The 12,524-nt window shown below is 40.8% G+C and overlaps 1 protein-coding gene across 4 annotated transcripts in view; it reads left to right on the top strand.

Annotated features, from left to right (window-relative positions):
• The window catches only part of hecw1a (HECT, C2 and WW domain containing E3 ubiquitin protein ligase 1a), a 103,035-nt gene that overhangs the window by 46,172 nt on the left and 44,339 nt on the right, over nucleotides 1-12,524 (top strand). The window lies entirely within an intron of this gene.

Genomic DNA, 12,524 nt, shown 5'->3' with positions numbered 1-12,524 from the left:
CCTCAGCCTCCCTGCCATCTTAAAATGAATGCTGTTGATTGGATGGATGGATGGATTAGCTTCCTTGTTTTACTGGATTTTTGTTGGTTTTGATAAATAAAACTAGATACACTTTAGCTGAGTTGAAGCTACAACCATAACACAGACTCTTCAGTAAATCCAGTTAGGATATCCAAACTTTGTTTAACCAGAGCCGATCTCTCTCTTTCCAGCCCACGAAAGGAATAGTCTTACCAATACAATTACTGCAGCTACTATCAGTTGAAAAACTGTGACAGGATTTAAGACACTTCTGTCTTAAACTTTATCATATCGTAGGGCTGTGTGATATGACGAAATATATCGGATGGCATCTATCGTTTTATATTGTACACTATCATTTGTTTCGTGGTGTCGCAAAATACACCATTTACAGCAATACATTTTCATCGTTTTGATGGCCACCATGTGGATGCAGGCACAGAGAATAATAATAACGGACTGGATTTATATAGCACTTTTCAAGGCACCCAAATGCCTACAATGCCACTATTCATTCACACACTGGTGGAGGCAAGCTACGGTTGTAGCCACAGCTGCCCTGGGGCAGACTGACAGAGGCGAGGCTGCCATATCGCGCCATTGGCCCCTCTGGCCAACACCAGTAGGCAGTAGGGTAAAGTGTCTTGCCCAAGGACACAACGACGAGGACAGAGAGCCCAGGAATCGAACCGGCGACCTTCCGGTTACAGATGCACATCGGTCGCATCGGTCTGAGCCACGGTCGCCCCATTGACCAGCATGACCAGTGAAGATGAGGCAGAACCAGGCTGCTCTAAACAGAAGGACCATTCAAAACAAATTGAGGACCTTATTCCTAAACATGGACCAGAAAACTGCACTAATGTACAAATTATGCAGGAAACCGTCCCCACCACAGACTCAAACATGACAAACCTCTCATACCACCTATGCAAGAGTCAAGTGAAAGAATATAGAGATAGTTTACGGATGTGAAGCAAAGGAGAGCCGTCAGATGCTCAAAATAAACCTTAGACTTAAATGTTAGAACAGGCTTTTTCGCAGCACACCGTGTAATAAATACTCACAAAGAAAACATATCTAAAAATATATACTTTCATGCATCGGTCAAAACACTCAACTGCAGGTACACGACGCTCAGTGGAAAAAACACTTCACACAAGTCAAGTTGCCAGAGATTCACAGAATTTACAGAAAATTGACTATTTTGTGAATTATATCGTTATTGGCTGAGAAATGTTTTATATCGGGATATGAGATTTTGGTCACATCGCACAGCCCTATCATATCGGTGTATTTATATTCCCAGCAGGTGCCTGAGGTCTTGTGACCAGGGCTTGCAGGCCAGCACACTAGATTAAAAAAAACGTGACCGAGCCTTTGTTTCTGTGGCTCCCAGACTCTGGAACTCTCCCCCGTTGAGTTTGAGATCTGCAGACTTCTTTTAAAAAACTCATCTTTTTAAACTTGCCTTTGGTTGATGTTTTTTTATGTTCTAGCTTCTGTGAAGCACTTTGTGATTTTATCTTGAAATGTGTTACATAAATACAATTTCACTTACTTATTAATAATAATAATGGATTGCATTTATATAGCGCTTTTTGGGGCCCTCAAAGCACTTTACAATTCCACTATTCATTCACACACACATTCATACACTGGTGGAGGCAGCTACAGTTGTAGCCACAGCTGCCCTGGGGCTGCCATATCGCACCATCAGCCCCTCTGGCCATCACCAGTAGGTGAAGTGTCTTGCCCAAGGACACAATGACCGAGACTGTCCGAGCCGGGGCTCGAACCAGCAACCTTCCGAACTGCCAACTCTTTGAGCCACGAAAATTTACCATTAATGTAGTTATAATAGGAACTGTGAAGCTTACACATTCCTACCAGTGACAAAATCTCAAAATGTTTTACCGTTTCCACATGATGTTTTCAAATGTTATTTTTTGCTTTAAGTTGTTATTAATGGATTTATGAACAAGGCTACTGTGCGTAACCCCAGAGGAGTATTAGAGCTACAGAGAAGCTGTTTGACAAGAAACTGATACAAGAACTGATACAAAGGCACCCAAATTACAAAAACAAATACAAAAAAGGATTGTGCAATTGTAAAAACAGACAAACATACAAGGGAAATATGACCAGAAACTGCAAAAGGCAGTGAAGAAAAATGTATGCAGTTAAATGCAGAACGACTGCAAATAAGCAAAAAACAAAAAAACAAAACAGGAACTGGATGGAACTAAAAATAGATTTTAAATGAACACGAATAGATGCAAATGGGATGTTCAAAATGTCTGCAGAAAGACACGAAATCATCATTACTGGATGGCATATACCACGAAAGACAATAAAATCATTAAAAAAAACAGTGAAAAGAGACAGAAAACCAGTATGAGAAGAGTCAAATCTGTACAATCAGAAGCAAAATGATTATGAAAAAGCTCAAAGGTTTTCAGTTGAATCTTTCCATGAATTTACATAATCATTTCTTCTTTTTTGTGGGAGAAACTATTTCCGGTCCAAACATGTACTACGTTTAGTTAACCTGCTATTTTCAGATAACTAAATGCTTCTGGTCTTATTTTCAGTGAAGTTTGAAGAAATTTAGCCTGAAAATTTGTTAGTTTTGGTTAAATCATGACGGGTAATAAAATAATAATACAATAATAATACAATAATAATACAATGAGCAAAATGTAAGTTATTCAAGCAAATTCACTGTCTGGATGGTGTGCCACAAAAAAGTCAGGAAAATAAATTCTATTAATCATTAATATTATTAATGACTTGTGGCTATGTGGTGCAGTGGTTAACACATCCACCTTATACATAGAAGATCCTAAGTAAGGAGACAAACCCAGTGTCATGGGGTCAAGTGAGGCTAATGTCTCAAGGTTAGCATCAGGAAGGGCGTCTGGTCTAGAATCTGCACCCAATCAAAGATGTGGATACATCCACTGTGACGACCTCTTAAAGAAGCAGTTGATATAAAATGGTAAAGGGCCTGTATTTGTATAGCGCTTTACTTAGTCCCTAAGGACCCCAAAGCGCTTTACACTACATTCAGTCATTCACACATACTGGTGGTGGCAGCTACATTGTAGCCACAGCTGCCAATGTTAATAATAAATATTTTAGTTCTCTGAAAATCATCCAAAAGGCCCCAAATCAAAAACATGGTGAAGTCCAGCACCTGAATTAGCAAAGGTGAAGCATGGACAATACCAGCTGGCTCCAACTGTCATACGACACTGTTTGGCAGGAAGAAGGTGAAACCCAATACAGGACTCTCAAGACGAGAGTTTAACTCTGACTAGACAGAAACCAGGAACTGACTGAGTGACTGATAAGCTGGAAGCAGCTGCAGTTATACAGCTCACACAGGGCACACAGCAAACTGAGGGTTTAAATAAAGATTAGGCCAGAGTGGAGAAACTTGGGGAACACAGCTGAATAGAATCAAAATTCTCTTAATTCCCCAAATTGTCGTATTATATAATTTCTGTTATTGTTGAAACAACAGAAGCATTTACAAAGGAAAATGTCCTGCTGCCCGTACAGCACCAGAAAGGATAGTTAGGGTGAAAATCAGTGTTTGCTTTGTGAAAAGCAGAAGCACCTAATTGTTGTAGACTTTCTGGAAATGACTCTACAATCTGTTGTGGACAAAGCAAATGAGCGGCATAGCAGGAAAACAGAACACAAAACAAAATTTGATGTTAATGTTAAAAGAGTCTGCTACATTTAATTTCCCCACTCGTGCAAAATATGTTACGTTTTCCACTGCAAGAGAAAAAGGATCATGTGTGTAGGACACATTCCAATAACCACCCAGACATTTACCAGACAGCCCATCCTAGAGCGCATCATCCTCCCAGTTTAGTTTCTTGTATCACAGTTTCACAGAAAGTGATTTGCATCCACACCAAAGTCACTAATGGTGGCTCATTAGCACTCTTGCAGGCAATATATCTTCATTTTGACTCTCACCTGAAGAAAGAAGTTGAACTAGTGTGAAGTGACTTGATACCAGTTAAACCACTGTGCTGAAGTAGGGACTACTTTGCTTGACTCACGCTTAAACAAATGATCCAGTTTCCAAACATTTTCCATTGATCATTTTATTGCATGAGCTCTAGGAAAGGCAAGTGACATGCACCCATTCTCCATGTCGCCAGACCGGTAACCAGGTGAATATATTTCCTACTCATTCCTCAAAAACACCTCAAATGTGGCATGCTGTCATGGTTGGCTGTGTGGCAGGCAGGCAAGCAGGAGTGGTGGACCCAAAATGCAGAAACCTCGTACTAAATAAACTCACTAAAAGACAAACAAAGGTCGTAACAGAGGAACTGAAACACTAGAAAAGAAACACTAAACTGGAGCAGGTGACTAAACACTAGAAACATGGACGCAGAACACACAGCTAGTTGAGGGTACGACGCAACACTGACACAGAGAAACACAGGGCTTAAATACACAGACGGCAGTAATCAAGGGATGAGAGACAGGAGGGGAACACACCTGGGAGAAATCACAGCTGACGAGACGGGAAACGTAAACTGAGCACACTCACATAAGACGCAGACCTTCACAATAAAACAGGAAACTCAGACACAGGGAACCAGACAAGACGCTGAACTGAACAGACAGATTCACAAACAGACGGGGTGACACCATAGACAGAGATACAGACGCAGACTCAGAGGCAGACCGAAGAGAACTCAAACAATAATAATCATCATAATAATAAACTAGAAAATGATAAATAAATGATAAAGCGCTGGGTCACCGACCCAGGACCATGACACATGTGTGCCAACTGTAATCACTGGAATAGACATGCAACACCATACACACACTACCTTATCATCATAGAGTCTATGTGGCTACTACACTATGCATGAAGCCTTTTCTACACTGGTATTACATATACAGAATCTTTTAAACACAGTAAGAAGGATCTTTTACATGGTCGAGTGAATCGTGCCCAACACAGTTAAGACAAAGATGAAGCCTCGACATGAAGGCATTTGTCTCTCAGCTCAGTTTTAGCGTCAAATCTGTTTGTTTGTTTTTTAGATTTATTCCTTTGTTTTTGTATCCAGACATCACAAGCAGGGAGTAGCTCTAACAGAGGAACTGATTACATGCTCTTGTTACGACCCGGCTCAAAAGCAACATAAAAAAGGGACGAACACCAGAGTGTCGGTGAGCAGAGGTTTTATCTTAACATGGAATACCAGGTTGGCTAAAAGGGCTGGTGCCACCAAGGCAAAGACAAGTGAGCTCTCTGGAAGCTTGCCTCAGGTGTGCTTTTATCCACACCTGACTAGGTGTGGCCAATTAGCACCAGCTGAAAACATTGAGGAGGTTGCAGAGGGACGTAACAGCCCTTAAGCATACCCTGCTTTACTATGTGCATTTAAAAACACATTAAATCAGAGAACAGGATTGGCTTTATTTTTAAGCAACACATTAAAGTATTGATATATCATGAATTGCTCCCTTTTCATTGGAGTCAGGTGTCAACATGGCTGTCATATTGTTCAGGGAGCCAAACCCTCTGAAGTATATGTCTATGGAGACAAAGGTCTGCACACAAATACATGTAATCCTGATTCATGTTTATATAGAAATGTGTCAGAGCACATAGTTAGATCCTCAGAGCAGGATTCCAGCAGATGTATTACACAAAGTGACCTTAAGTAACTAAAAGTAACTTTAGAATTCAATTACATTTGAAATGAGGTAGCCAGATATTTGACATGGTTTAGGGACTGCGTTGTGAACAATACAAAATGTGAATAAGCAGTAACCATTGTTTCAATAGGAGATTATAAATGAGGTGATGTCAGTCAGCACTGTTCTTCTACATGATCTGGATAGAACAGGCATAACTGTGCTGTGACCCTGTGATTTGTGCACAAGCTCCACTGATCGCAGTACGTGTCTCAGGATGTCCTGTGGCACAGTCTCTATCTTTATTATGTCCCTCAGGAGACTCATGCAGAGATTTAATGTGGTGTCCCAGTTGACAGCATCCACTCAGCTCTAAGTCACTTTCCTTTTTCCAAACTGATCCCATTTTGAGCGAGCTGCTCAGCTTGGCAGTGATGCACTGTGTCAACTCTAATGGAACATGCTGGCTCATCCAGCACACTTTCCATACTGCAGTCCAGCACTGCACTGGATGAGACACAATTTTGAATCAAAACTGAATGTTTAATATGGCTTCCTGTCTGTAGAAGCAGACTCTGTTGTTTACATAAAGGTGTGCGATTATCTATTAACAGATAATTGTGTTTTAAAATGAAGCCTGATTAAACTAGAGCAGAGTAAGAAACCATTAGTAACAATTAAAGGTTGAACTAACGGCTAAAAAGTCAGGCGAACAGAGGTTGACCTGAATGTAACGGTTTTAACGTCCAAGTCAGGGGTCCCCAATCTCAGTCCATGAGGGCCGGTGTCCCTGCAGGTTTTAGATCTCACCCTGGGTCAGCACACCTGAATCACATGATCAGCTCATTGCCAGGCCTCTGGAGAACTTCAAGACATGTTGAAAAGGTAATTTATCCATTTAAATCAGCTGTGATGGATCAAGGACACATCTAACACCTGCAGGGACACCGGCCCTCGTGGACTGAGATTGGGCACCCCTGGTCCAAGTCAATCAACAAAACAGGCTACAGAACATATACAATGGCAAGTAATAAACTAGGGATGTAAACAAAACAGCAAACAATAGAAGAAGGATAGAAGCAAATGACATGAGCGAACACATGTAACTAACAGTAACTTCCAGGCCATGGCTAGCTGCTCACAAAAATCCACAGCTTCCATGAATAACGCTTTTAAACAGATCCAACTAACTGTGGAGGAACTGAAGAAGTAGTAGACAGGAAGTCAAGATGAAAAACAGGTGGAGGACCCAAGAGCAAAGAGCCTACAATACACAGTTAAAAACACTGAAAAGAACTGAGGGCTGTAACAAACACCGGCAAGTTAGCACAATGACACTGGAAGATTGTGATGATCTACCACTAGACGGATACTGCTACAGAATAACCAATCTGCTCGATGAACTGTTCTTGGGTCAGGATTGTTAGCTAATGGCACCAGCGCAAGAGCGGATGTTGTAAGCACTGTGTGAAGAAGTAGAAACATACCCCTACATTCACTTGAATTTCACACCTAACCTGGAGTCTAATGTTCTGTTGCCTAGCGCTTTAACAGGGACACTGTTCATGTCTGTAAAACTGATAATTGTTTCCTGGCAACAGAAAAAGAAAAAAAATTGAATTAAGGTGTTTGTAAGAATCTTCTTATTGCAGATGTTCATCAGGGGAAACAAAGACTTTAGATGCTACTGGAAAGCTTTGGACCCTGCTACTCTCTCCAGACGTTCAAGAGATTGCCCAGGAATGGTGGCACTAGTTTTTGGACAATTGATTTGTCAGTAGGCAGTGGTTTCATGCCTATAGATCTGTAGATCTATCACATGGCAGTTTACACCTGTGAGAAACTTTGTAGTACAGAAACCAAAGTTACCTGGATAAGACAGCCTCAGGACAGGAGCCCAGTTCATCAGTCACATTAAAGTGGGACGATTAGCCTGCCTGACCAAGCAAGATTGCTAATTTTGGCTTGATTCTAATCAATTAACAAAAAACTGAGATTAAGGCAATTAATCTGGCTGCTGTCTATTTGCCAGCTCCTTAACATTCACTGTTTTATAACCACTTACTTTAAATACAGTGGACAGCCCAGTGAACCTGCTCTGTATGACCTTGTAGGGATGAATGGCCTCATGTCGAGACGCTTCAGCTCCTCCTGCGTGGTGGATTTGTGAAATGAAAAGAGCATTTTTTTGGCTTGAGGTGAATGTTGTTGTGATTTGGAGCTGTACAAATAAAATAGAATAGAATTGCCTTTATTTTTTGTGAGACTCAACCTCTGTACGCTGTCAATCAGAGATGAACCCAACCATGGTGGTGTTATCGGTAGACTTGACGATGATGTTGGTTGGGTGGGTTGGTTTACAGTCATAAGTGTACAAGGTGTACAGAAGGGGGCTGAGAACGCGAGTGAGGCCGGTTGGTTAGGAAGTCTTTGATCCAGGAGCAGGTGGCAGCGGGATCTGAAGGTGGTCCAGTTTAGTGGTGAGGATGTCTGGGTTTATAGTGTTGAACACTGAGCTGTAGTCCACGAAGAGCATCCACATTTAGCTCTTCCTGTTCTCCAGATGGCTCAGCACTCTGTGATGGGTGATGGTGGTGGCATCCTCCGTGGACCGAGTTGCTCTGTGAGCAAACCGGTGGGGGAGAGTCTGTCAGAGTTGGGGGGCTCTGGCCTGGTAGTTGTTGAAATGCAGAAGGCAGCTGTGAGCTCAGCCTAAATCTTTAACATATAACTCTGAAAGATGTTGACAGACAAGGAGGGCTTGTGACATTTAGAGTCAAGGATTTGTGGGATTCTTATTTAAAAATACATGAACCGCAGCCCCCATGGCGCTGATAAGTATAAGCCTATGAGAATGGATGGATGAATGACCCAGAGCAACTTTACTCTCTACTCTAAAATACAGTACATTCAGTATATACAGTACTCTATATATACCTCGATGGTGTTGTTTCCCTTTAAACTTGGTTTCTATGAGCTATTTCTGCTGTGATAAAACATGTAATTATTTACATGGTACCCACATTACCCCACATCCACCTCCCATCCATCCTGTGCAATCCCACTGGCACCTTCCTCTGCCTGCGCCTGCTCTTGTAAATGATTCACTCGTTCTCCATTTAATCCTCCTCATTTATCTCTCTGCACACAGATTTCCACAGCCAACTCTTTTTTTTCCTGGTTTTCATTTTCCTGCATTTGCCACTTCATTTTATCCCATGCAGTCAGATCCATTTTACATTGTTCTGCTCTCATTTCTTGAGTGAATATGTTTTTCCTTCTGTCCTTCCCACAAAAGAACTATCAGGGACACACAAGAACACAGTGAGTGAAACAGATCGGAAAAACAGCAGCCAACACGATCAGCACTTTAGTCATTGTGTGAGACACTGGCAAGGGTAGCAGAGTAAAGCAGATAGAATGTAATGTAGCAGCCACGACACACACACGCACACAGACACACTAATCCAATCAAACTTTAGTGTCACCCCTTCAGGTTTCATTTCATCATGTCCGACTGGACTTGCAGGAAAAAGGAAGTTCAAGCCTGGAGCTTCCAATCACCTAAACTCACATGGATATACAGAGACTTGACTAAGATATTAAGAGAAGGAAAACCCAAAAAATGTAAAATCTGCTGCTGAGAAAGAAGAGGGAGAATTCAATTCAATTTATTCAATTTTATTTATATAGCGCCAAATCACAACAAAAGTCGCCTCAAGGCGCTTCATAGATACAGAGAAAAACCCAACAATCATATGACCCCCTATGAGCAGCACTTTGGCGACTGTGGGAAAGAAAAACTCCCTTTTAACAGGAAGAAACCTCCGGCAGAACCAGGCTCAGGGAGGGGCGGGGCCATCTGCTGTGATTGGTTGGGGTGAGAGAAGGAAGACAGGATAAAGACATGCTGTGGAAGAGAGACAGAGGTTAATAACAGATATGATTCAATACAGAGAGGTCTGTTAATACATAGTGAGTGAGAAAGGTGACTGGAAAGGAAAAACTCAATGCATCATGGGAATCCCCCGGCAGCCTACATCTATTGCAGCATAACTAAGGGAGGATTCAGGGTCACCTGGTCCAGCCCTAACTATATGCTTTAGCAAAAAGGAAGGTTTGAAGCCTAATCTTAAAAGTAGAGATAGTGTCTGTCTCCTGAATCCAAACTGGAAGCTGGTTCCACAGAAGAGGGGCCTGAAAACTGAAGGCTCTGCCTCCCATTCTACTTTTAAATACTCTAGGAACAACAAGTAGGCCTGCAGAGCGAGAGCGAAGTGCTCTAATAGGGTGATATGGTACTACAAGGTCATTAAGATAAGATGGGACCTGATTATTTAAGACCTTGTATGTGAGGAGCAGGATTTTGAATTCGTGAATAAGTGTATATGGATGGTACTTTACAAGAACACAGCACCGAGCAAAAACTACTGTTCCTACATCGTATCCTGTCGTCTCAGAACGTAAATGACCTTGTAAATAAAAAGTAAAATGTTTATTTATGCTATTTAAACAGTGAAATAGTAGTATAATAGTAGTTAATAGTTTTATCATTTTTCATTAAGGGCTGGTTGTAATACTTGTATGAAAATCTTTTGGAGTCAAGGACTGGCTGTAGAGTCCATGGACATCAGCAAGTGTTATTTCCTTTCTTGACATGTTCTGCCAACATGCTCCAAAGAAACACACCCTTGTTTTGACTTCAGTGACTTAAAAGCATGCTGTGGTTGTTAAGATCATGTGAATGGCTTAAAGGCCATTAAAGAGAGCATTTCTTTGCTAATATATACCTAAAAAAGCCTGGATGCTCCAAAACTGATCAGAAATGCAAAGTTTGCAAAGGAAATCCAGCAAACCAAAGCAAAGTCTGATTTGCCCTTCCTCCTCTTGAGCATAAATAGTGTTCGCCATTTGCTGTAAAGCGTCTGTGTTTCATGAAAGCATCACTTGATTATAGACTGAGTAATTGTTGTGATGGGTGTGAATAGAACAGCTGGTTATGAAACTACTTGTTAGTCAATTGTCTGTAACCTTCGAGCCTCTGAAAATCTCCAAATATGTATAAAAAAAGCTTATTTCCTAAATATTTCATGCTGTACTTTTGTTAAGACCTTTAAATTAAAAACCTGCACGTCTGTCACATTTAAATGATCCCTCAGAAAAGTACACATAGCTAAGGATAGTTAACCTTGGGGTTACATTTTGTCGAAATATTACCTGTAGGGACAGAAATGCTAAAATAATTACTAAAGCCAATGCTGGTCTTAGTTAAGCACAAACGTTTCAGAATCCAAAGAAATATCGTGATGTTACTGCTTGATGTTACAGAAGGAGTCTTTAACTTTAATTTAAAAAAGAAAGGTGCTTTTAATGACAGGTTTAGTTGTTGTGTATATCACCAGAATCTTCTTTTGATGTTCTGATACCTTTGATGAGGCGGCTTCAGGGCAATCCATACTTTAGACTGACATGAAGAACCTATGGAATTGGGCTGTTGGCAAAAACGAAGGTTTTCCTAATTCACTGCAGCAGGCTCCTTTGTATTAGTAGTATGGTTGCAGAAAGACCTGTTCTACAAGGTTTTCACTGGAATTATTCATGTGGGCATCTATTGTATAGGAAATTAGGCATTTAGATTTACACAGTGAAGTCTTGGAAATTCAATTTTAAGTATCATATTAATGAGTTTGTAGACTAATCTGACACTAAAGAAGAAACATTTCGACCACTTACAGATGAAGAAAATAATGTTGATTAGCTCATAACTGCTGTATAAAGACACTTGAGACCATCAGTGGAGAAGTACTGGAACAAATGGGTTCCATGATGGTTGCACGTCTCAGCTTCCAGAACAGAAGCGCTGCTAATGCACTGATGCCTGAGTCCACGCTTCAAAGAGTCAGAGTTGTTATTCTGGCGTGAGCAAGGCCAAAAGCATATTAAAGACTAAATGTTTCTACTCACTAGTATATAAACAGTTAGCTGCAGTTTCTTTATACTTCGTCATGACCATCATGAAGTAAACATTATGGTAAATGGTAAATGGACTGGTTCTTATATAGCGCTTTTCTACTCATCTGAGCACTCAAAGCGCTTTACACAACTTGTGCATTCACCCATTCACACCCATTCGCACAAGCACATCTTTCTAAGTGCTTTATAGCTGACATTCACACACATTCATACTCCGATGGATGCATCGAAGAGCAATTTGGGGTTAGTATCTTGCCCAAGGATATTTGGCATGCAGACTAGGGGAAGCCAGGAATCAAACCACCAACCTTCCAATCAGTAGATGACCTGCTCTACCACCTGAGCTACAGCCACCCCACATTAGAAATACTCTCAGAATAAAGGCTTCAAACAAGCCGATTACACCCAAAAAAGGGTGTTTTTGGAGCTCCTTGCATCAGAGCCTCAGCTGCTTTAAAGAATGAGGAGGCTGAAGTTAGTGCGAATACTGTCTGAAGGATCAAACACTAAATGTAGAGCAACATATATCAGCTAAAACATTAAGACCACTAACAGATGAGGTAAAGAACACTGATTACCTCGTCTTAACGCCGGTTTTTATTGGGAATCCTTGGTTCCTACTAGAGCAGGGCGATATGACCAAAAATATTTATCACGATATACATTTGAAAATTTGCAATAACGATATAACTGACAATATAATTGACACTAGACAAAATACTTTACAACTCCACAACTTTATTAGTGCAAAAAAACCCATCAATGTATTTTCACTTAAACAAGCAGCTGTTTTTTATGTGCATTAAAGTTATATAAAAATGTAACAGTGCAAATGCAAATTC

This window comes from Neolamprologus multifasciatus, chromosome 9, assembly GCF_963576455.1.
Source record: "Neolamprologus multifasciatus chromosome 9, fNeoMul1.2, whole genome shotgun sequence".
Taxonomy (NCBI): Eukaryota; Metazoa; Chordata; class Actinopteri; order Cichliformes; family Cichlidae; genus Neolamprologus; species Neolamprologus multifasciatus.
The sequence above is the reverse complement of the archived record's forward strand: the minus strand, read 5'-3'. Positions and strand labels throughout refer to the sequence as shown.